Source organism: Micrasema longulum, unplaced genomic scaffold, assembly GCF_059751315.1.
Source record: "Micrasema longulum isolate JH-2025_06_02 unplaced genomic scaffold, ASM5975131v1 h1tg000261l, whole genome shotgun sequence".
In the NCBI taxonomy this organism is placed as follows: domain Eukaryota; kingdom Metazoa; phylum Arthropoda; class Insecta; order Trichoptera; family Brachycentridae; genus Micrasema; species Micrasema longulum.
This window is the reverse complement of record NW_028277465.1, coordinates 1,894,150-1,918,867: the sequence shown is the minus strand read 5'-3', so window position 1 is coordinate 1,918,867 and position 24,718 is coordinate 1,894,150.

Genomic DNA, 24,718 nt, shown 5'->3' with positions numbered 1-24,718 from the left:
GAAAAGTATCGGATATTTGCAGCGAACTGTGAAGGATTTTAATTCCATCACTACCCTCAAAGTGCTATTTACCTCCTTGGTTAGAAGTAATTTAGAATTCAATTCAACAATTTGGTCACCTTATTACAATGTTCATATTTTAAAGTTAGAAAGAGTACAACGTAAATTCCTTAGATTCATCAATTACAAACTTAATATACCCACTGAAAATATTGATGACGATAATTTATTATGTACACTAAATATGTCAACTCTCTGTAAAAGAAGAATTATAAATGATTTATTAAATTTATATAAAATAGCAAATGGCGTATTGGATGTCCCGGAATTAATTAATGTTATCAGCTTGAAAGTACCAGTTCGAAATACTCAGCAGCTAACGTTATTTTTTTAATCTCCTGGCAGTCACAATTATTATTACAATTCACCAATACCTAGACTACACCGGCTAGGTAACGAGTATGGTGAAGTTGATATATTTCGTCTGTCTTTATATAAATATAGGTTAAGTATTCAAAAGGTTATAAGTTAATTTGGATAAAATTTCTTAATATTGTTCTTTATTTACTATTTTTTTTTCTCATGTATCTCTATAATAATGTACAAACTTATATGTATGTATATGTATGTGTGTATGTTTTAATATGTAAACTTATTAAATATTTTTCTATGTACCCTATACCTATGTTGGTACATTTCCTTATTTTTACTTATTATTGTATCTTTTAGCTTTTCTTATGTTATCTTTAATTTTAACTAAATTTACATACTTATGTTTCACTGCTGCACTTGAATGTAATTTCTAATATATGTAAAAGCCCGTAGGGCGTGTAAATTAATAAATTAATAAATAAAATAAATAAATCACATGGGATTGATTATGTTTCTAAAAGCAACAAGCACAAAGCCAATAAAAAACAGTCAATTTTCTATTCCTTATATTTTTTGGCATGGAGTAATTTATGTTTATTTTTTTATTACAAAAAGTTTTTCTAAAAAGATTCCGTAACTTAATAAATTTGTAACATTATTCAGAATCAGAGCGCGGGCGTTAGCAGGATCATTCCGGGGTTTGTTCAAGCAATGGTACTTACAGAACCCTTCAAGGGTCTTACCAAGCCCGATTCCTACGCACGTCACCTTTATCACTCTGGCGTTGGCATTGTATAGAACTACAGGGTTCATTTTAAAGTCGGGTTAAATCCTCGCTAAGCAGGGCCTAAGGCAGGTGTTCGGTAAACCAGCATGAACGATAAATGTCAAAACAGATATCTTTGAACAGTTTACAAATATTGTTAACACTAAATAATGATATCAGAGTATTCGCGAATAACACGTTTTGCAGATGCAATATTCGTAGATCTTTTAAGTTACTACCGTCATTGAAAGAATAAGATTTTGATAACTACAAAGATTCTTTTTATTTTTTACTGCAACTCCATGAAACACAAGAGGAAATAACACTATCTTCCTCTTCTTCTTTTCCACATCCGCTCCTAAGTGGAGCATGTGGACATCACCAGTTGTCTCCAGGAGACCCTATCGCCAGCCAGCATTTTTGCCTCTTCCCACATCAATCCGGCGCCCTTTAATTCCGCCGAATAAAGTCTAAAGGTCGTCATTGATGGCCTTCTAGGACGGCGTGAGCCCGCAGGTTTAAAGAAGAGGCAACATTGGTTTAGGTTCTCCTGAGGCATGCGTAGCACGTGTCCAAGCCAGGTCCACAATGATAACAATATCTATACAAACAGTATCTACTTAGAAAAATAAGAAAAATCAGCTCCAAATATTTTTTTTATTTTACGGAAAGAATTTTAGTATTGCTCATAAATATCGTGGGTATACTAGCAAAAAGCTTTAACTCTCAAGTCCCTGTTTTGAGAAATTTGAGAAAAATTTGAGAAAAAAAAAAAGTGAATTAAAACATGATTTCGACACTTTATATACATATACAATATATATACATATAAGGGCGGGCATATTGCCTTAAGGCATTTTCTTCCTACCTACCCAAACCGTTCAGTTTGAGAAAATTATAAATACATGGACATATTGAATCTTACAATTTTATACAAAAATTGAAAACAAAGATTTCAAAATAAAAATATTAAAAAAAATAACACTATACCATGAAGAGAGGAGAGGAGAGAGGAGAGACATAAAGGTCAAAAGTTAGAAAGATTAGAAATTTTAGAAATAAATAGGATAATAGAGATAGAATTTTAATAAATCAGCAGATAGAGTTTAAAAACTCACCCTTAATTGCCCCCTTAGTTGGTCCCTGTACATTGTAATAAAACAATAAATGTTTTTCATATAATATAATCTTCTCCTAAAATACACCGCCAACACATGTTTTAACAATTTGTCTCACTCTGTTCCATTGAAATATTGCGTATTGTATATTTTTCAACTTATTTTTAAATATACCTACACTTAGGATAATATTTAGTTTTATATAAATTATCCTTACACTGTATAATATTCACCAGTCTAAAGATGCCTATTAGAAGATGAAAGCGCTTATTGGTAACATAAATAAGTGGAAGTGTACCAAGTATTTTTAAATTAACTTATATGTAAATATAAGTTATTACATAATTACAATGGAATTCCATCAAGAATTGTCAATAAATAATTTTAATAAAACATTTAAGTTCTGTTCCCATTTTACTTTTTCGTATCTTATTTAAATAAAGTAAGATGTTAAGTGCTCATTTAAGAACATCTTTTTAATTTTTCCGTTTCGTAATTTTTTATTAAGTAAATATTAAGTTATCGAAGGTTTTAGCCTGAATAAAATACCGGGTATATAACTTAACCTTAAATTTATTTATAAAACTACAGATATATGAAATTTAATATGACTTAGTGAATTTTGCCAGTTTCAAGAGCCTCAAAAACTTTACAAAACTGCATCATTAAGTCAAATCCGCATATTTTCGAGTTAACGTTTTTTGCCAGTGTACCCACGATATCTACCTACTTATTTTTTACATCATCATTCCCTTTCGGCACCTAATAGTGCATAGGACACTGCATTGGTGCACCAATCGCAGCGCATCTTGTTAATTTTTGTTGGATGATCAGTCATATGATTCAGCTACCAGTCCGGGGACTATGAAATATTCTGGTGTAAGAACGAACACCCTTTTAAATAAATGATTTCATGTCAAAAATGACAAAACACCGCGAGGCCAACTTAAAAAGTAAATGAATCAAACTAAACAAACTTTAAAATATTTTGAGTTTGTCCAAATGTTTGTAGACATAGACTGGATTCAACTCTCTGGCGAGCTGTAAATATTAACATATTACAGCAGAGATAAAGCATATTTTAGAGAAAGTCATTTAGAAGCCAAGGCATCTACAGGGCTTAATAAATCTACCCGGTCCATGAAGAAGTATAGAAATTGAAAAAATATGTTGTGGTGTATTTTTCATTACCTCCTTTCCCATCTCCTTCCTATCCCACTTGCTGACAAGCCTCAAATTAGAGGCTTAGCGGGTTATTCCTTAAAAAAAAAAAGAAGCTATATTACATATGCGGCCTCCGTAGTGTAATGGTCACGTTTGACTCACGCACGGAAGGTTCCGGGTTTGATTCCCGGTGAGAACACAAAAATTACTTTGTGATTTTTCTCGAGCCTGGGTACTCTGTGATGTAATTCCCCACTGTAATTGGGCCTGCGGACTGTTGTGGTGCAAAAATAAATCAAATAAAAATAAAAATTATGTGTCTCGGGAAAATAAAAAATTAATAATGACTAATATAATTAAAACAATGTGTATTAACAACATTCATCATAGTTTGTAAGCTGAATTTTCCTACAAAAAATGTTTATGCTACGCCAGTGAGTTTATATCACATCGACACATTTTACAATGAAGTAGGTAAGACACCTTCATTGTGTTTAATTCTTTTGTCGTCCAGCCAAGAATAGTATAGAAAAAAGCGTCTTCATTATTTGTTCTGTTGGTGCAATGTCTTGGGAGTGACGTCACTTTAGACACATTTCACTTCAGTAAAGATGTCTAACCCCGGGGTGAGACAAGACAACAACTCGGTGTTTTTATAAAACCGAAGAAAATCGAATTTTCCACAAATACCCGGTTCAGTGGCGGCTCGTAGCTAAAATTTGGGCAGTAAATTTTAATTTTAAAAACGCTATTTTAAAGACGATTTTCTCAAGTTACTCCCTGTTTTTTTTTGCGTTTAACCATTTATCACCCGAATAAACATATATTTTTAAAATTTAAAATATAGACAGACAGACTGACAAACCATCACACTGTTTCCCCGTAAAGATAAGCAGAGAAGATAAGACGCCAAATAACTTCAAATTTGCACACATACTTCGCTTTCTCTACATTTGTACATCTTCTGATACATGCACTCGATTATTCCGACTTTTGACATGTCCTTTTTCGAGAATTTGTTGGATTTGATAATGCCATGTCTTTTTCGGTCTTTCTTGTTTTCTACATCCATCAACGTTTGCATCGTAAATCCTTTTAGCCATTATTGTGATTCGCTTCACACGTCCAAACCAACGGTTGGACGTTATATTTTTTCTTTTTTTTTTAATAAAACATTTGCGTTCTTATGATTTACTCGAAAGTTTCAATTTTGGGGGATATTTTCAACAAGTTGTAAATAACTCACTATTAGAAAATGGGAATCACGTTGTGCTAGAGTGAGGTTCGAACTTCGGACTTCTGATCCGAGAGTCTGTGACACTAGCTACGGGAAAACAACCCTGTTCATAAAGTGATCGAAAACAAACTAACCAGCGCAGCGGTCGCCAAATTGAACGATACACTCATAGACTCAACAAAGTGGTAAGTAGTTCTTAGTATGGGGTACATTAAATCATCACTTACTCGTTGTTAAAGAGTAGATAAGTGTGAAGAACATCTCGTCCCGAAAGAGGAAAATTTAGGGTTGTAAGGGAAGGGTGTGCAACTCCACTAGCCCGCTGATGTGTTGAGGCATGATGTGGTGCTGGAACCTTCTAGTAGAGAAGCTGGCGGTCGTTGGACGCTGGCACAGCTTGTATATAGAGATGGTGGCCTCGGTTGATGCTGGCGCAGCTCGACAGTTTTTGTTGGTAGCACTTCACTAGCATGACCATATTTGTGTACTGAAGATTTAATGTGTTTGACCGGCACTGAAAAATGAATTGTTTTTACCCTTCGTGCTGCTGCGGATATCCAAATCAATATTTTGATCACATTCTGTGGTCTTGTCCCTTTTTCCCTCACATTAAACACCGAATGGAGCTTGTGCCTACTACCCGCAGCCCTGTTATAACCTGTCAGATATACATATATGGTAGCATCCAAAAGGAGTTTCAAGGCTTTAAAAAAAATTGTGATTGTTTCGGCGAATCGATCATGTCCAATCGATTTAATCCCAGTCAGTGAAGAATTCACGTGCCTTTTTATCTCAACGCAATGAAGTACATATCATGTACCTTTGGATTACCCTCTTTCAGCACAAAATTGGCAAGGTTACCAGATTACAGAGAGCTTTCTGGGGCAGTTTTTCTCGTTCAGCACCGCCAAAGAGACTGTAGTCCTCAGATGCGGTGTGCGGTATGTGGTGGATAAACTGTTTGACCGGCTCTCATGCATATGATTATTGTTCCGTGAAGCTGCGCTTGGAAAATGGGAATTAGGATGAGTATGGATTTATTTGGAGCAAAATATATGAGTGGAGTCGGTCCGAACACTCAGAATGGCATTTTCGATAGGAGGGAATTTAATGCAATTGAATTTGTCACATGCGTGATAGTCATCTCACCACAAGGTGGACAAATTACCCTTTATTACTTTTGTTTAACATTTTGTTGAAAAAGTTTTAATTTAAGCATTCTCAAATACACGAATTACATTCGCTTTGGCGTTCAGTGACACGGAAAATTGCGTCCGACCGAAATGATTGAACATTTCCAAATTGCAAATGAATGTCCACTTGAAATTGGAAACCACCACTCGTCACTGTACTGGCAGCGTGCGCGTGCGGCAGTCTGGTTAGCATCGGTTTGATTTATTCATTGCTCGTCATCTGCGAGACACCGAACCGCATATTTACTCGGTAGGGACAGAGTATACGATATACAAAGATAAAATCGATACAATTTATGGAAATACAGCAAAAATTCACATGAAAACCAACGAGAATAACTAACAATTGATTGTTTGATATAATCAACGAAAAAACTCGAAAAATGGAAAGTAAAAACTCATGAAAACTGATGAAAATTATTTCAAATAAAAAGACAAAAATTGAAAAATGAGAAAAGACTCAAAATAGACTGACAAGAATCATCATTATTCCCCTTTCCACACCCAGTGGTGCATAGGGCACTGCATTGATAATCAAATGCTGCGTATACATGAAGGTAAGGTAATCGGTCTCACACTTCAGGTGACAGTCCAGGAACAATTACATATTGCACTTCAAACTACCTTTTAAATAGGTCAGGTCCACCCTGTCAGAAATCGAACCGAGGATCTCAATCATGGTAACTAATATCATCAACTAGTCGAAAACACTTATCCAGGGTTCTGGTTCTGTTTCACACACAGAACCGTATTCTTCATCCACCTGGGTACAGAGAATGATTAGAATAGCTCACTATTAATTACTTAAGAAAATAAATAAAAACATTAAATCAAACAATTTGAAAGTAAAAAAAACAATAAAAAAATTTAAAGCATTATTTCTGTGGTCAAACATTTTAACTAATACATAGTTTTTCAGGGCCAGACCCACGAAACTTCAGAAAAACATTCCTGATGGTAAGCTTTAAAAAAAAATATTTTCCAAAAGTCATTAAAAAAATAAAAAATTGTGAAGTCAAAATGGAGTAAATATTTTATTTCTCGGAATAGTATCTCTCATGCAAACCGTATTTGACCAACGAAGCGATACGCACCAGAAGCGGACGAGAGAAGCGGGTGGGTAGGAGAGGGGTAGAGGTTAGTTTAGGGACTGCTTGTCCGATAAATTAAGGATTTACTACATTTTGAGATTACAATTTTTTTATTTATTTTTAAAAAAAATGACCTTTTGGAAAAAAATTTAAAAGATTTTTTTTTAAAGCTTATAATGAGGAATGTTCCTTTGAAGTTTCGTGGTCTGGCCCTGAAAAACCGTGTATAAGTTTAAGTATATAATATGTTTTCACTTACGTAAGCGGTTATTTATTAACGTTAGTTAGTGATTGAAATCTACAGAAGTCGTCAGTAGTATTTTTATCATATCTTTGGTGTGTAGAGCAGCAACTTGCCCACCACATACCGCCCATCGCCTCTAAGGACATAAGTCTCCTTAGCGGTGCCCACATACACGGAAATTTTTCTCGTTGTCAAACGATACTTTTTATTTGGAAGTTCTAACGGAAACTGAACATTCTATGTGTTTTCAAATTGACGTATAATTTTTCATAGTCAACAAGTACCCAATGACAGTTCTACACAGTGCTGCCATTTTATCGATTTTTGGCAATGCAACAAAACTTTATTTTCCGGATAGTTGAAAATATAAAAAATTTGATCGTATTTAAAAATCGATTAATATCTAAAAAATGACATTACTCTTTTCAATAATCTGTTTTTTTTTTTGCTACAGCAAAGCCTGGGCGGGTTCAGCTAGTCAAATAAAAAAAATCATAGGATCATTGAAAACAATAGGAAATAATATAAAAACATAATTGAAATGATAATTACGATATGGTTTACAAAGAAATCCATATTTAAAAAACGCATTTGAATTTTGAATAAACTCATATCTTTTAGTGCCTGTCGACAAACCAAGATAACATACAAATTATGTTGGTGTTGGTAGGCACACTAGAATATTTTATTTAAAAGCGTTTAATCGTGCACACATAAGCAAAGGTTTTTCAAAACCTTAATTGAGGTATAAACCCTTATTTACAAAAAAGACTTAAAAAGACAAATTTATCCTATATTTCTAGATACAGTCGAACTCGGTTATAACGATAACGGAAATAGCGAGATCTCGGATGTAACGAGGAAACATTCGTTGACATTTTAGTTCATGGTTTTCTCCATACAATTATTCACTGTTATAACGAGCCTCTTCTCAGACATACCGAAAATAAATATTTTCCAAAATAACAAAAAAAATCTTCAATTTTTAAAAACATCATTCTCGAAATAAGATCCTAAGTAATACAATCCAAACGGTCGGCTAACGTAAAGGATAAATACCACCGGGCGTTGGGATCAGATAATGTTTATGATAGATATGTAAGTGTCTAAGTACTCAATTGGATTTTTCGCCAACAATATTAAAAAATGAACACACATGGTTTTTAAAAAATCTAAGCTTTGTGAACTTGGTGAATGCCGGTTCGCCACATTGCTACAATTTACGGCTGCTTTTGTAATTTACGAATGACATGCTTGTTTTGGGGGTTTTTACAGAGTTTTCTAGATTTTTTAATGTTCTATGCTTAAACATAATAAACATTAGAAGTGGATGATGTCAAATGAGTTCTAGACTAGATCAGTTAAAACCTAAGCCCTGAATTATAAACATGTCCACTAACAAGAGGAAGTGTCTCTCCATTTGTGAAAAAGTGGCAATTATTCGTAAAATCGAAAGTGGCGCAAAAAATGTGGAAATGTGTACAAAGTTTTCTCTATCATCATCAACAGTGTCAACATTGTGAAAAAATAAGAATGGTTATTTGCCTGCATTTAAAAAAAATATCAGGGACACAAAAAAAATTAGAAAGTTTTATTGTACTAATGTCGATGAAGCATTGTTCCAATGGTTTTGTACCCAAAGAAACGCAGGATTTTCCATCGATGGACCAATATTGAAGGGGCAAGCGAGAAAATTTGCAAAACAATTTGGAAACGATGATTTTAAATGTAATAATGTCTTCATGTGATAGGTAAATATGTTTGTAAGCATTTATTATAATTTTTCCTAACTTTTTTTGTTTTGTTTGAATAGTATTTACTTGTTAATTTAGTGACAATGTGCAATAGCGATTGTATAAAAAAACCTTTCTCTGGTATAACGAGTAACACTTATAACGAGCAAATTCAATCGGTCCCATCTTCCTCGTAATAACTCAGTTCGACTGTATCTTGTTCCTATAATATGATATAAACTTTACGGAAGCAATTCGTGTCGGACAAGGTAATCAAATCCTGAACTTTTTATTCAATTTTCAACGTTCGTACTAACTTTTCTATCAAAGAAAATAGAGTAATGCAGGTGTCATAAACTATGTTTTCCGTAAGAAACTTTTATCTGAAGATTAAAGAAATCTTTAAAGAAAACTTTCCTACGTGATTCATGAACGCGGCAAACTGTTCATGATATTTTTTAAGTCAGGACCTTGAAACAGTGATACCAAAGACTTTTTGTTTTTAACGACTTTTGGTTTTAAAAATGTATAAACAATATAATCAGAAAAACTGACAATATTTTGAGTTTGTTCAAATGTTTGTAGACAAAATACTGGATTTCACCCCCTAGGAAGTTATTAAGATGAAAAAACTACAACAGAGATGGAGAACATGACAGGTCATAAGCCCTGTAAATGCCTAGACTTCCAAATTCTCAGCTCTTCACAAAAGGCGGGCATATTGCATCGAGGCAATTTCTTTCTACCTACCCAGACCGTTCACTTCGAGAAAATCAGTGGTATAAGAACATATTGTTGGTAATTGTAAAATTTTCATTGTAGAACAAAATATTGATGAACATTTATATTTTTAAAGAAAAAAAAAAGAACTAAATATCTTCACTATATTATAAATATGCAAAGGAGTTTAAAGGGAAAGAAAGAAGGAAGAAAAAGGAAAAGGAAAAACTCAAATATTCATAACATTAGTGGGTAGATCATTCCACAATCGAGCAGCTACTACTGTGAAAGAGGAGGCAAAAAAGCAGTCAATTGGTATTTTTTTTTTGTGCCTAAAACGAAGAGGTAGCCCATATTATGATAAAGGTTAGAAGAGCTCTCTCAGATAAACAGGCGAAGTGGAATCCCACATTTACAATATTGCGAAGAAGTGATAGATCGTAAATGTTTTTTTTATGCCTGCCAATAGTTCTTAGCCAGTGTAATTGCGTGCGGAATTCGGTTATGTGGCCGAAATTGCCTAGATATAACGTATCCAGACATTCTGCAGTCGTTCCGACTTATTAAACAGTTCAAGATTAGCATCTGAGTAATATACACTTGCATAATCAAGACATTTACAGGGCTTATGACCTGTCATCAGCTGGTTTACACATTGAACTTAAATATCCCACCCTTAAAACAGTTTTTCCTCTCTGTTGCAATAAACTGAGACCTTAATAATTCTCTGGAGATTGAGATCCAGCCTGTCTAAAAACATTTGGACATACTGAAATCATGTTTTATCATATTTTTCTTTATATTTCTTTAGAGGAGACAGACATAACTCACCCTGGATATGACGTTCTTGTTTTTGTTAAATTGAATTAGATTTCACAGAAATTAATTAAGAGGAGAGTAATGTTAATTTTAAATTCGGAGAAAGGTTTACCGACTGGATTAAACAAGCCATGAACTTCGTGTCAAGAGCCAGACAGCTAAAAAGTCAAAATCATGTACAGGCTTGGTTTATTTTCAGATTTATAAAGCTTAACCTTTAGCTCGCTTAATTTGTACAGGTGTAAAATAATTCATATTATGTCTCTTACATGAGAATGCATTTGATGCAACGAATCACTGTCGATACATATTTGGACATTTTACAGTTGGGATGGCGATTAAAAATTTGTATGGGTATTATTTTATTGAATCGTTGATCTTTGTTAATTTTTTGTAGGGTGAGAAAAGATGCGTTTGCGCAATGATGGCAGACGCAGACAAGAACAGTATGCGGCCAAACAAACAACAGCAGACAAAAATCCTACCTTCAGGGCCTCGATTACGATGGGAAGATAAAATTTATCTTCAATTTTATCTACAAAGTAAAATTAAGTTTTCTGTATGAAAAATAGAATATGCGTACAATTTTTTTTCTAAACATGTTAAATTACCGGTTACCGACGAAAAATTTTGAATTCCCATACAAATAAACATACTTTCTTATTTTACAATATACATGTATACTTTTATATATATGTACTTATTTTTGCACCACAACAGGCCAGGAGGCCCAATTACAGTGGTGAATTACATCACAGAACACCCAGGCTTGAGAAAAATCACATTTTATTTTTTGTGTTCTCACCGGGAATCGAACCCGGAACCTTCCGTGCGTGAGTCAAGCGTCTTGACCACTACACCACGGAGGTCGCCTTTCGTATAATATAAATATCAATATTAGTTTATACCGTCTTAGTATATACCAACTAAGATAGTTGTTCATAATTGCGGCCCAGGAAGTCAGGAAAGGGGCTCGGGGACAGGAATCTGGATGCTGCTAAGTCCTGGCTTCTAGATAGTGTTTCCCTTTTTCGCCAAACACAACACATTAACTACAGTTATTTAAAGAGTATATAGATGAATGTAGCAGTGCGGCGGTCAACAAATGTAAACGTGTGCGGATGCGGGCAGATGATTAAAGGGCGAGCGGATGCGGGCAGATAAAATATGATGCATGCGGTTGTTGACTGAACAAAATTATCAAGAGAAAAAAAAGTTATTGTTGATGTTGGTTGCTATAGCTAAGGAAAACTGTTCTCATAACAACCGTAGCTACCCATGGCCATAGAGACGAGGAGAATAAATAAACATTGGATGTTAAGAAATCACAGGATGGGTAAAATGGGTAGACCTTCATAAACGGGCGGTCCATCCAGCCACAAACCACTTAATCCCACCAACCACTCACGCAACCAACAGTGGTTTCGGCTATTCAAGTAATTAGTTGGAAATAGAAAGAAAACGAGGTCTTGCATAGGCTGCCTTTGGTAACCTCTCTTGTATTGTGACGTCTCTGAAATACCCGCATTATTTAAAGAATAAAAATTTCGATGTTTGTACTCTCCCTGTACTGATGTATGAATGAGAAACTTTTGTGTTAACTAAAATAACTTTACACAAATTATCAGTGACACAAAGAACTATGGAAATGAAAATGCTGGGTATTTCATTGATAGACGGAAGAACCAGCACATAGATAAGAGCGAGATCAAAGGTCACCAATGTGGTCCACAGGGTAACCAACCAAAAATAGAGCTGAGCTGGTCTTATAGCCCGAACTATGCACTCTAAATGCACTAAAAAAGTCCTGGAATGGGGAGCTAGAACAGGCAGAAGAAGTGTTGGCAGGCTTAAGACAATGTGTTTTGATGACTTAAAATGGATTGCAGGAAGTAGTTAGATGTGATAGGCACTGAGAAGAGAGATGTGAAAACTAAGAGGAAAGCCTATGTTCACCATTGGAAAATAGACCGCTGATGATTATGGTGATGATGATAGTTTCCAAAAAATTACTCTTCAATCTGTTTCGCGTTAAGTTTCCACCCGTTTGGTTGTATACAATAGGGAAATATCACATACTACGAATACCGATAAAAATATATTAAATGGATTAAGAATAATTTTTTTTTTTCAAAATCAATATGGATATTGTGGAAAAATGTTTTCATAAATAAATGTAAAAAAGAAATTTAATAAAAATACGTTGCTAGAAAAACGCAACATGTTTGGCCTTGGCAGTTATGACGTCAAGATTCGTGACAATGTTCTAAACAAATTTTAATGGGCAGGAACAAATAAACATAAATCGTGACGTATTAGGGGCGTGGCCAATGGAATAACCGTTTTTGCATAAATTCAAAATTACAAATTTAAAAATATATTTTATGCTTCTAGTAATTAGCAAAAAAAAAATTTACTGGACATTATTTCATGGACCTTTATTACTTTTAAAATGTTTAAAAAAATTGGATGTTTCCTTATTACTACTACTTTTCAAACCCTAATATTATAACGGCCTCGTGGTGTAATGGTCAGCGCGTTCGCCTACCATGCAAAAGGTCTCGGGTTCGATTCCTGACATGGTTGAAAAGAAATGTTTATAAGGATGTTTTCACACTAGAATATTTCATAGTTCCTGGACTGGTACTTGAAGCAGAAGACTGATCATCTTATCTTCATGAAACAAAAATGATTAAGATACGCTGCGATTGGTGAACCAATGCAGTGAGTGCTTTATGCACCATTAGGTGCGAAATGGGAATGGTGGTGAATATTATAGTTATGACAGCAAGCATGTTCTTTTTAAATCAGTGCACTTTGGTGTTGGCTTCTAATAGCATACCTATGCCCTATTAGCACGTTGGTTTTACATTTTTGTGTAACTACTGGATGTATAGTGAGATTTGCATGTTAGTGCAATAAATTGAGGAGCAAACATTAGAACAGTGATTCGTCCAAATTTTAATAAAACATGGTTGATGTCAAATTGTATTTTAAATCTATGAAAAAAAAACACAGTTTTAATTCAAAACTGCACTGTTTTCTCTATAAAACATTTCCTTAAGTTCATGTATTTTAAACTAACAGTATTGGTAAAAACAAGTTTTTCTTTCTTCTTTATTTATTTTTATTTATTCATTTTTTTTCTCTTACAAACTATAACTAATTATAAAAATAATGTGACCTCACTGGGGTGGGGTTACCCGAGTCGAGGACACTTAACAAAATAGTTTTTATTAAATATTTTGAGAATAAACAAAGAAGACTAACTTAATAAACACAGATGATTAACGGAATGTTCAGACAGTTTTAAACACCGCATATTAATTTTTGTAATTAATTTATGTACATCTATATTATTTATATTACAAAATGCACAATAAATGAATGAAAACCTAATATAAGCTATACACTTGTGGAGCAGTTTTTAAAGTTTTATTTATTTTAACAAATCAGTAACATAAATAGTTGTATTTTTGCTTCCGCAAAACCGAAGCTTGTCTGCGGGTTACATTACATTTTATTTTTTTTATAATTTATAAGTAAGTTTAAAGTTTAATAATAAATGAAGAATAAAATATATTTATTTGCACACTTAAGTTTCACTTGCTGTTTTTAATAATTAATTGACTATTTTTTTAAATGAATTTAGTTTTTTTTCCTCACGATTTTCAGCTGGTATTAAATTATACAGTTTTGGTACTACACTCCCCATTGTTCTATCTCCATAGTAGTTCTTCTGTCGTAGCACCGTCAGCTGTTGTGCCGATACTTGTTTCAATATAAGCTTTAAACTCTATATTTTTGTGACTAATCCCCTCTCAAATATTTTCTCCTCAATTAGAGTCCCAATGTCTCGAAACTGGTAGACATGAAAATTCGATAAGCTTTTAAATGCAAATATTTACAAATTTTTATTCAATCACATTTTATTAGCGTTTAAGGCCCGACGCCTTGTTGAGAAGAATTTTCATAAATTTATAAAGTTGAAATTAATTAATGTACGATTATTAACAGGAAATAAGAAAGAATAAAGAAATTCATTGAGAAAAACGTATTCAATAACGCTATGTTATATTGTCAATAATAAGCTATTACTTGGTATTTACCCCGTTCCGTTTAATTTTGTGTAATAAGTAACCGAGCAAATATAAAATCATTATTAAATAAATAATTATTACTCTGTTAACAAAAAGGAACTCGGTATATAATTTTACATTTTGCCTTAGGCCACATGAAGACGTGAAGGCTTCGAAAAGAGAAACCGTTCGTCAGACAGAATGAAACATTAAAACTGAATTTAAAATTTATTTAATACACGGCACGCAGTGCCTTTTACCTAACAAAGAAACACATATAAAAGAATATAAGCACTTCAATTTTGTTTTTATTTTTATGCATCGCATTTTGAAATTATATTTTTTTAAAGTTTCATATTTTTAAAATTACCTTGCGTGTGACATCTCGAGTTTTCTTCCCTTTCTTTTTGATGACTGTTTTATCAGTTGAATTGTCGTAAACCGGAAACCTATCACAACTCTTTTATCATTGGTTGAATCGGAAGAACTAGCGACGTGATGAAAAGTATTTCGTTTTTATTAAAATCATATTTTTTTTTTTATACATTTTATGAAACTTTGCAGAACAATTAAATGCTCTAATTTTTACCGCGCGTAAGAACACATCTTTAATATCCGATTTTCCGTAGGGATAAACTTCCTTATTGGTAATTTATGCTTTGAAAATAAATCTTCTTCTTCTCTACTTTTCCACATTTGCTTCTAAGTGGAGCATGTGAACATCACTAGTTGCCAGGGGATCCTATCGCCAGCCAGCACTCTCGCCTTCTCCCGCGTCAATTCATGGCCCCTTAGTTCCACCGAATAAAGTCAAAAGATTGTCATCGATGGTCTTCTAGGATGGCGCGAGCCCGCAGGTTTAAAGAAGAGGCAACGTGGGTTAAGGCTCTTCTGAGGCATGCGCAGCACTTGTACAAGTCAGGTCCACCGTCGCATCCTCAAGACGCTCGTTATAGGAAGCTGCTGCGTCCGTTCTTGCACTTCAATATTAGTTATAAAATCGTGAATATTAAAATATGTATTTTTATGTAAAATAAGAATGACTTTGTATTTTACTAAATAAAATATTGAATAATTTATCCATTAAGATAATCTGTCTTCGTAGAATTCCTTGCGGGTAATTTCTAGAACTTCATTGGAAAATATTATATTGAAACCGAAAGAAAACGGTTGTCGAATTTCGCTTAATTGTCCTGTTCGCAAAATTGAATTTCGTTCAAACTTTGTCAAATTTAGTTTGTACCGGAATCCTTTCAACCCCCTGGACGCACGAATGCGATTCTTCTTAATCTAATCTGGGAAGGGTTAAGTGCTTCCCTTGTGGTATTATATTATTATTTAATATGCATTCTGAAAATACGAAACTCAAACTTTGCCATTGAAAGAGAAGATAAAGGATAACTTTATTTCCTTATTTAAATTCTCCACAAACCTCAAGAGATACGAGGTTATGAATTTGACATGGTAACTAATTCGACAAAACAGGATGTTGATCAAATATTTTATTATTGATTAAGTAAGAGTTGTTTAGCTCACACACCCACAAATCATCACGCCGTTTCCCCGTAAGGGTAGGCAGAGAGGATAGAACGCCACAACACTCTATCTTTGCATACAGATCTCGCTTCTTCTACATTCATACATCTTCTCATGCACGCGCGCCGATTATTCCGACTTTTGACATGTTCATCTTTAAGTATTGGTTGGATTTGGTCTTTCTCGGTCTTCCTCTATTTCTGCATCCATCAACATTCGCATTGTAAATATTCTTAGTCGTTCTTTCGCTGTCCATTCGTTCTACATGTCCAAACCAGCGCAGAGCCTCTTTCTTGATTTTGTCGATAATGCTTTTCTCAGCCTTACATAATGTACAGATCTCAACATTTGTGCATCTATCGTACATATTTTTACCACACATTCGCCAGAGAGATCACATTTCGACAGCCTACTTTCATCCCTGTTTTTCCAAGTCCATACTTTGCTCCCATACATCAGGGACGGGACCAGAACTCCGTTGTGAACTGCCAATTTTGCCTCTTGTGACAAACATTTATTTGCCAAGGTCGATTTAAGTGCACCGTTTACTCTGTTCCCAGCACTCACCCTCATTTAAATATCTTTCTCAGTCATTCCATCCCTAGTGAACATACTTCCCAGATGCACAAATTCCTCTACTTGTTGTAGTATAACTCCATTCACAGTGATTTTACATTTAGTCATGCTTCCATTTCTTTCAAAAACCATCACATTCGATTTATCAACATTCATCAGCAAATCGCTTCTCTTGCATACATCGTAGACCTTTGTTACCAAGAATCACAGTTCCAATTTTTTTTTAGCAAGAAGTACAGTATCGTCAGCATACAAAAGACAATTTACATTTAAATCACCCATTTTTGCTCCCATTCTTAAGCCTTTCAGTTCTTTTATGCAGTTATCGATATACACGTTGAACAGCCATGGTGACATCACACATCCCTGCTTCACTCCTTTATTAATGTCAAACCACGATGTGTATGATCCGTTTACCCTAACACATGCTGTGCTGTCTTTATTCAGAGAAACAATAGCACGTGTTAGATTTCCGCTTACTCCGTACTCCGATAACACCTTCCATATTTTTTTTCTGTCAACTCTATCAAACGCTTTTTACAAATCGACAAATGCACAGAAAAGCTTTTGGTTTTTAGCAAGAGATTTCTCTTTAGCTCTTTACTAAATATAGTTTCTTTAACGTCGCAACGCATAGCGACTTTTTGCTTAGGGATGACCGGAGAGCTGACAAGTGTCATAGGTTACTTCTCATCCTAAATGTAGTGTCTGTACATTTTTATGTGAAAGTATAGACGCCAACATAATACAAAAAGTAGGATACATGCGAGCGGCGCGGTGCGGCCGGGCTCATTCGGGTTTTGCCTTCCTAGTTAGTCGCACGTCGTTGAGATTTTATTAAATTGTATTGAAATCTAAATAATTTATTGTAATAAGAAGTATCAGAGTTCTATTATATTTCACAGTGTTGATCGAACCAAAATTGTAATCACTCGGGTTTGAAGTAAAATTAGGACCCAGACCAAGGATTCCCTGAGAAAATTCTAAGTAGAAAAATGAATTAATAATGAAATGGAAAACTGATGCCTCGTCGCCATAGACTAACGGATCGTCGTATTTTTTTCAAAGTGATGGCAATCGATACAGGCTATTTTTTTTATCCCTAAATATATGTTATACATCCGGAATTTTTTATTGTTTAAGGACAGAACTAACTAATTTACACGTTTCTTCCTAATACCAGGCTAGCAAAGTCACTTCAAATATTCTTTTCACTGACAGACAGTATACAGTCGATTTATATACAAATATAAAAATGTATGTTCTTACAAAAGAAAATTGCTATTAAGAAATGGATAGTCGAGGTGGGTTGCACACGGATCGATGAGTGGATCAAGTCAAATAGGTAAAATGTGTGTACTGTTTATGAAATTTGTTCTATTGGTCTGTATAAATTAATTATGTTTTGTATGATTATTTTAGTTTTTTATTGTTTATTATGTTAGTGATTATTAAAATAATTGGATTAATTACGTTTCTTTGTTGTTATTATTATTTTAACTTTGTAAAATAGCTAATTTAAGGCATGTTTCACATTTTGTAAAATGTTTCCCTCGGCACGGGACACTCCAATGAGGGAACATTATTCTGTGTAAAAAAAGAATACAAACAATGTAAAAGTATAAATAAATAAATATAAATGAATAAAAAATACACTAAAAGTTTCATCAATAAGAAACTTGTTATATTAAGAGTATGGACAACCTGGCCACACCAAAAGGAATTACATAATTAAAGCTAGGCTGTCCACACTAACAAACTCAACAAAAGACTAGCCTCCGTCAAACGGAAGCGGACTGACAGACCACATATCAGTATTATCGACATTTCAATCATAACTAATATCTTAAAATAGTTTGATTGTTATAGCTAATAAAATGTCAATTTCAAATTTGTAACTCAATTTATTCATTAAAATAATACGCTTAGTATAATATAACAAAACTCTTTGTAAGTCTAATATTATAAATTTAACAATAAATATTCTTATAAATGTTTCCCGAACATGTTATTTTTACATTGAAATAACCGTAAGATTTTAAATAGGAAAATAAATGCCCTTTTATAGATATACCTCACATTGCAAAACTAAAATGGCCTAATTAATTTATTGATATTTTCCTCAAATTAATATTCTAATTATATACGTGCACTCCAGTTGATGCAGGTATGTATATTTTTATAATTTTTCCGTGATTTTCTATTAATAAATAGACCCAATATTGGATTTTTCTATTACCCACTACTGGGCTACCTACGTAAATATATTATTTACGCAGCCTCTAAGATATCACGTAAAATAAATATGAGGGGGAAACCTTACCTCGTTCAGTAAAATTTGATGAATCTAGGTTAACGAAAAATGTTTTTATTTGAACAACGTAAAAACAAAACAAGAATGAGATCAAATATGGGATTGCCCTGAACTATTATCTTTCATCAACTTCAGGGTGCCTGGAAGAATGACTAGACAGGTGCCACCGTTTTGTAGCAACAATTCACGGACAGTGTATACTTGTAATGCCGTATTAAATAGACTTCATGAACTCGGCAATAGTTATTCCCACGTATCTGATATATTTAGTGTAGGTTATTGTTCCTATAGAACAAACTTTTTGAACTTTTTCAAAGATGATGAATGGTAATTATATTCATTTGAGGCTGAGGCAGGATGTCAGACCAGCAGATTTGAAGGTAGGGGTTAGTGCGCTAATATAAGCCAAAGACAATAAGGTGATTATAAAATGCCCAACGTTTGATGATGCTGATAAAATCATAATTGCTCTTCCAAGACTGACGAAAGGCAATTTGATTGCTAAGGAGGGAAAGCGACTCATGCCCACTGTTATTCTTAAGGGAATCGAGAAGGAGATTCGTGATGACGAAATAATTGAGTATATTCTACAACAGAATGACTCAACATTCGATGTCACTGGCCAGGACAAAGACGCTTTGAAACTTCAACGGACTTTTAAAAACCGAAATAGTAAGAGACTTAGAAATGTCGTCCTCATAGTTAATTATATTAATTTATTCATGCATTTCATAATATACCTATATATATTTATATATACAGTTTTTTGTTCACTTTGCCTAGCTGTATGAAATAGTACTTATGATTTTCTTGTTGTTTTACTGTAGAATGTTTTATTATTTAAACTTTCTACTGAATATGCTGTATAATTTTTAGGTTATTTTTTAAAATATAAATCTTGTATAATTTTTGGTTTAATTTTTTTTTATAAATCTTGTTTTTAAAATTCACGTTTTTAAAAAAAAAAAAATATTTAGACAAATATTTTCATATTATAAACGTTTGTAAAGGGCAGATTTGCTGTTTATGTTAATAAAATAAATAAATAAATGTCCACAAAGATTTAAAAAAATATACTGATTTATTGTTACCAAAAGCGTGACGCCATCATTTATTATTTGGGTATGCCATGATTCTGGCTTGTTCGATTGTGTGTTTATTCGCGCAATTTTCTAAAATAAAGTGATTTTAACTCGGATGACATTTTTAAGGCAATTTACTATTCTCAGAAGATAATAAATATTTATTTATTCATAACAATGTTTTGAGTACGTCCAAATGATTGTAGGCAGGTAGGTTATCATTTCAAGGGAGTTATTAAGATCTAAATTTGTTGCAACAGAGACGGAAAACATTTCTGAGAAAGGAATATGGAAGTCTAGGCGTTTACAGGGCTTACATGTCACTGGCTGGTTTACGTGGCCACTTGACACACTGTAATATTCACCATTTTGCCTATGTTCAAATATCTAAATTTTTTCAACTTTTTTATCTGTCTACTTTTGTGAAGTAATATAAAAGATATTGATGTTTTTGTTAATATTTCTTGCCAAAACTACACAGTTAATAATTATGATAAAATTATAAATACCGTTATCAATGAAACTTCTTGGTTTAGTTTTTCTTTTTTATTGTTTTGACCAACGAGCGCTTTTGCCTAAGTAGGCATCTTTACGACTGGTTAATTGTTTACTACGTTTACAGCTTTTAAACTATTCTTAACATGTTTTGAAGATAAGATCAAATAAGTATTTTAACAGGGGACAGAAAACATAAATATTTACAACTAGTTTGTTAAACACTTCATTTTTGGGAGTTTTTGGACCGAAATTGGGATTAAGCATTTATTATTTCAAAGGTGAGAAAACAACGCACGGCGAAATACAACAGAGTGGGAAATACACATTTTAACTTATAAAAACTTTAAACGTTGTAAACAATTCACCAGTCTTGAAGATGCCTACTTAGGTAACAGCGCCCGTTGATCAAAATAATATAATAAAACCAAGAAGTTTCATTGATAACGTTATTTATAATTTTATCATAATCATTATTATAAAAGAGCTGAAACCTTTTGCATGTGGGTGAGATTCATCCGGCTCAATCAATTCACCTACTACGCAATGAATGAAAACATTTTTTGACTTTTTATACTTCTAATACCAGTTAGTTTAATGAACAATGTTTTGAGTATGTCCAAATGATTATAGAAAATATTCTCTGTGTTGCAACAAATTAAGATATTAATTGATTTGTTTATTTGCACCACAACAGGTCAAAATGTCCGACATCTGTGACAAAGCATATTAATACATTTTTGTGAGTTCAACGGGAATCGAACCCGGAAAAACGGCGTGTGAGGCAAGCCTCATTGACAATAAATATTAGGACTGAATATTATTTAAAAAAAGGAACATTCTTCCAGTAAAGATTTTGATTGGCACATTAAATCGTTTTGAAAATATTTTTTTTACAAATGAATAAAGCGACTTGTCTGCAGGTTTTTTTTCCCTTAACGGAGATATATGTCAAATTAAGTTACACAAATAAAGAAAACGGTGTAAACATTGTTAAAACCTACACGTGATAATGAGAAATTATTAGTAACCAAAATTATTGTCTAAAATATAGCTTTCATTTTTTTTTTTTTTGTTGTTTGCTGAAAACCGTTCAAAATGGATACTTTTGACTGTGTTACTATATCACTCATTCGTTTACTTTGTATATTATTATATCGTCCTAATAAGATCGTTTAAATAACGCAACCTACATACAAAGTTACCGGTATTACCTCAAAACAAACTGGGAGTTTATTAAGTCAACAAAGCTACAAGCAACATCGCGAATAGTGAGGTAACTATACCACAATTCGGTATAATATGTAGTAACCATGGGATCAATTTTTTGTATTTTAATTTTTTTTTTATTTAATAATATTTTTTACATTTGGTACATTTTTTGTTTTTTATTAATGATTTTATTATGAAAACAAAAAAAAACTACAAAGGCATGACCTGTGCGTGGTTATCCTCAATTAAAAATATATAATAAAATATAGGGTGTAAATGCATAAATAAATATATTTTTAAAAAACACAATATTTTGTGTCTGTTTAAACTAATTAAAATTAAATTTGTTATTTTCCTATTGTTTCTTGTCTTAATCATGCTTATGTCATCACTGCTTACGTATAAAATTTTTACTGTTTATAATAAAAAATATATAACAAATAGTTGAAGTTAGGTATTGTATAATTTTTTGTGAGGCTTCTGGCCTGTTGTGGTGTAATTTTATTTATTCATATATATATATATGTACACCTAAGGATACCTACATACATGAAAAAACTAGCGAATGATAAATCCACCTGATCCAATAAGAAGTATAAAAATTGAAAAATATTTTCAGGCCTTGCCTAGTATGTATATAATAATTTAATCCGATAAATCTCATCCGCATCAATAAAAATTTTAGCTCTTTAACTTCACAAACATTAACAGATCGAAGTATTGAAGGGACATACAGATGTTCAAATATGGGCAAAATGGAGAATGTAAAACAGTGTGTAAGGTGGCCACTTAAACCAGCCAATAACAGATCATAAGCCCTGTAAATACTTTGAACTCTACATTTTCTTCTCTAAAATGTTTTTCATATCTGTTGTAATAAGTTAATTTGTAACAATCCTTATACTTTAATGGAATTTCATACACTCAAATGACGCTGACAAACTGCAGAAATCACCTATATTTTATTATATTTATTTAATTATTTGGATATATTGTTAATTGTACATTGGCGGGTTTATTGCCAAATGGCAAGTTCTTCCAACTAACCAATGAAATTAAAGTTTTGTTAGTATAATTCGAGTTCTAAAATATATTCAAGAGAAAATAAAAAAAAGCTAAAGACATATAAAAATAGAAATAAATGTATTTGTTTATAAATTATCTTAAATCAATACCATTTTTCAATAGGAAAAAGGAAAAAAAAGGAAATCAGGAAATAAGGAGAAATTTTAAAAGAGAAAGGAGATGTTTCTTCAGACGCGATTTAAACAGAGATACTGTAGTAACATCTTTGATGGTGGATAGGAGATGATTCCACATTTGAGCCGCATGGACACAATATGAGTTAGAGAAGAAAGAGAAATTGTGAATGAGTATTAGGAGAGTGCTTTGAGAATCAGATTGAAGAGGTAAACTATTAACTGATAAGCTTTAAAAATTTTCACGGAGGTATATAAGAGCGTTAGGACTATGAAGTACATTGAACAGAAGTGAGAGGGAGGGATAGTCTTTCCGCTGTCTAATTTTGAGCTGTTTTAGTTGCCTACGATAATCAGATATGTAATCATATTTTCGAAAACCAACAATATACCTTATGCATGTATTCTGAAGTCGTTCAAGATTATCGAGTTGCTCACAGCTTAATTCAGTCATGGAAACATCAGCTAAATCTCGAATGGGTAGTAATAATGCTCCGATCGCTTAACGTAGATACTTTTACTGATTTTATTGATTCATAACAGAAGTGACATTTTAAATTGGCCTCCATTTCCACGATCTTGTGATTTGATGCCATTGGATTATTTCCTATGAACTTACGTTAAACCCTTGGTCTAAAGATATAAATCAGCCATTTTTGAAGCATTAGAAGTCAATATGAGACGTAACGTAAATAACGACGGATTTGTTGGAAAAAGTGACATAAATTGGTATTCGCAGATGACATTTTCAACAAACTCATTCCCACTGAGGTATTAAATAGAGATGACGCATTATATCAAATATTTAATAATAATCATGGTTTATCAACAAAATACAATTTCTTTATTTACTACATACATACTTAGGTAATAGATTTCTCAGGATTATGTCTAGTCTGCCTATCTAGGTACGTCATGTTTTAAGGCAGACATTTATTATGCAAACATAAACAATAACATGATTTTTTACTAGTTAATTTATTATGGAGTTATACAATATGCCTTTTGCTACACTTATTTCAATGTTAAGTTTTATCAAGTTGAAAATAACATCGAATAAATTTCAAAATTAAATTCATGTAAAAAGAACTAAGAAAAATAAATTGAGTAATACCGGTAACGGTTTAACAAGGCTGTGTAAAATTATGTAAAATACTTATTCAGCATAAAGTTTGTAATTATTATCTATGTAAGCCTCGTTTTGGCATGGTATGTTATTGTGTGTTCCAAAACATCATAACACGGGTCTAACATATCAGATATTTTGGAATATGTCCAAATTTTCCCCCAAAAGCTGGCAGCAAAACAAGGTGTTCAATTTACATTTATTGACAATATTCGAAACCGCCATCAGCGACAAATAACATGTGTGGCAGAATTATTTTGTACACAAAATAAACAAGCTATATAAATCATTCGGCTTTTTCCCCCTTAGAGGCAAGCAGAAAAGAAAGAACACCATTTTACTCTGTCTGCATACGGACCTATCTTATTTTTTATTCGTAAACGCACATCTTTGTCATGCCATATATTTCTCTGACTTACTCGCTTTCCGCATACATCAAAATTCGCATCCGAACCGTTCTTTCGCTGTTCATTCACTCTACATGTCCAAACCAGCGTATAACTCCGTTTCTTATTTTGTCGATAATTCGATAATGCTATGTCGATAAGAGAAAAAAAGTTTAGTCTGAAAAGAAACATAATTTGCTGGTTGGAGAGCAATTTTTTGATACACTTTAAAAAATATTAAATTCACATAGCTCGT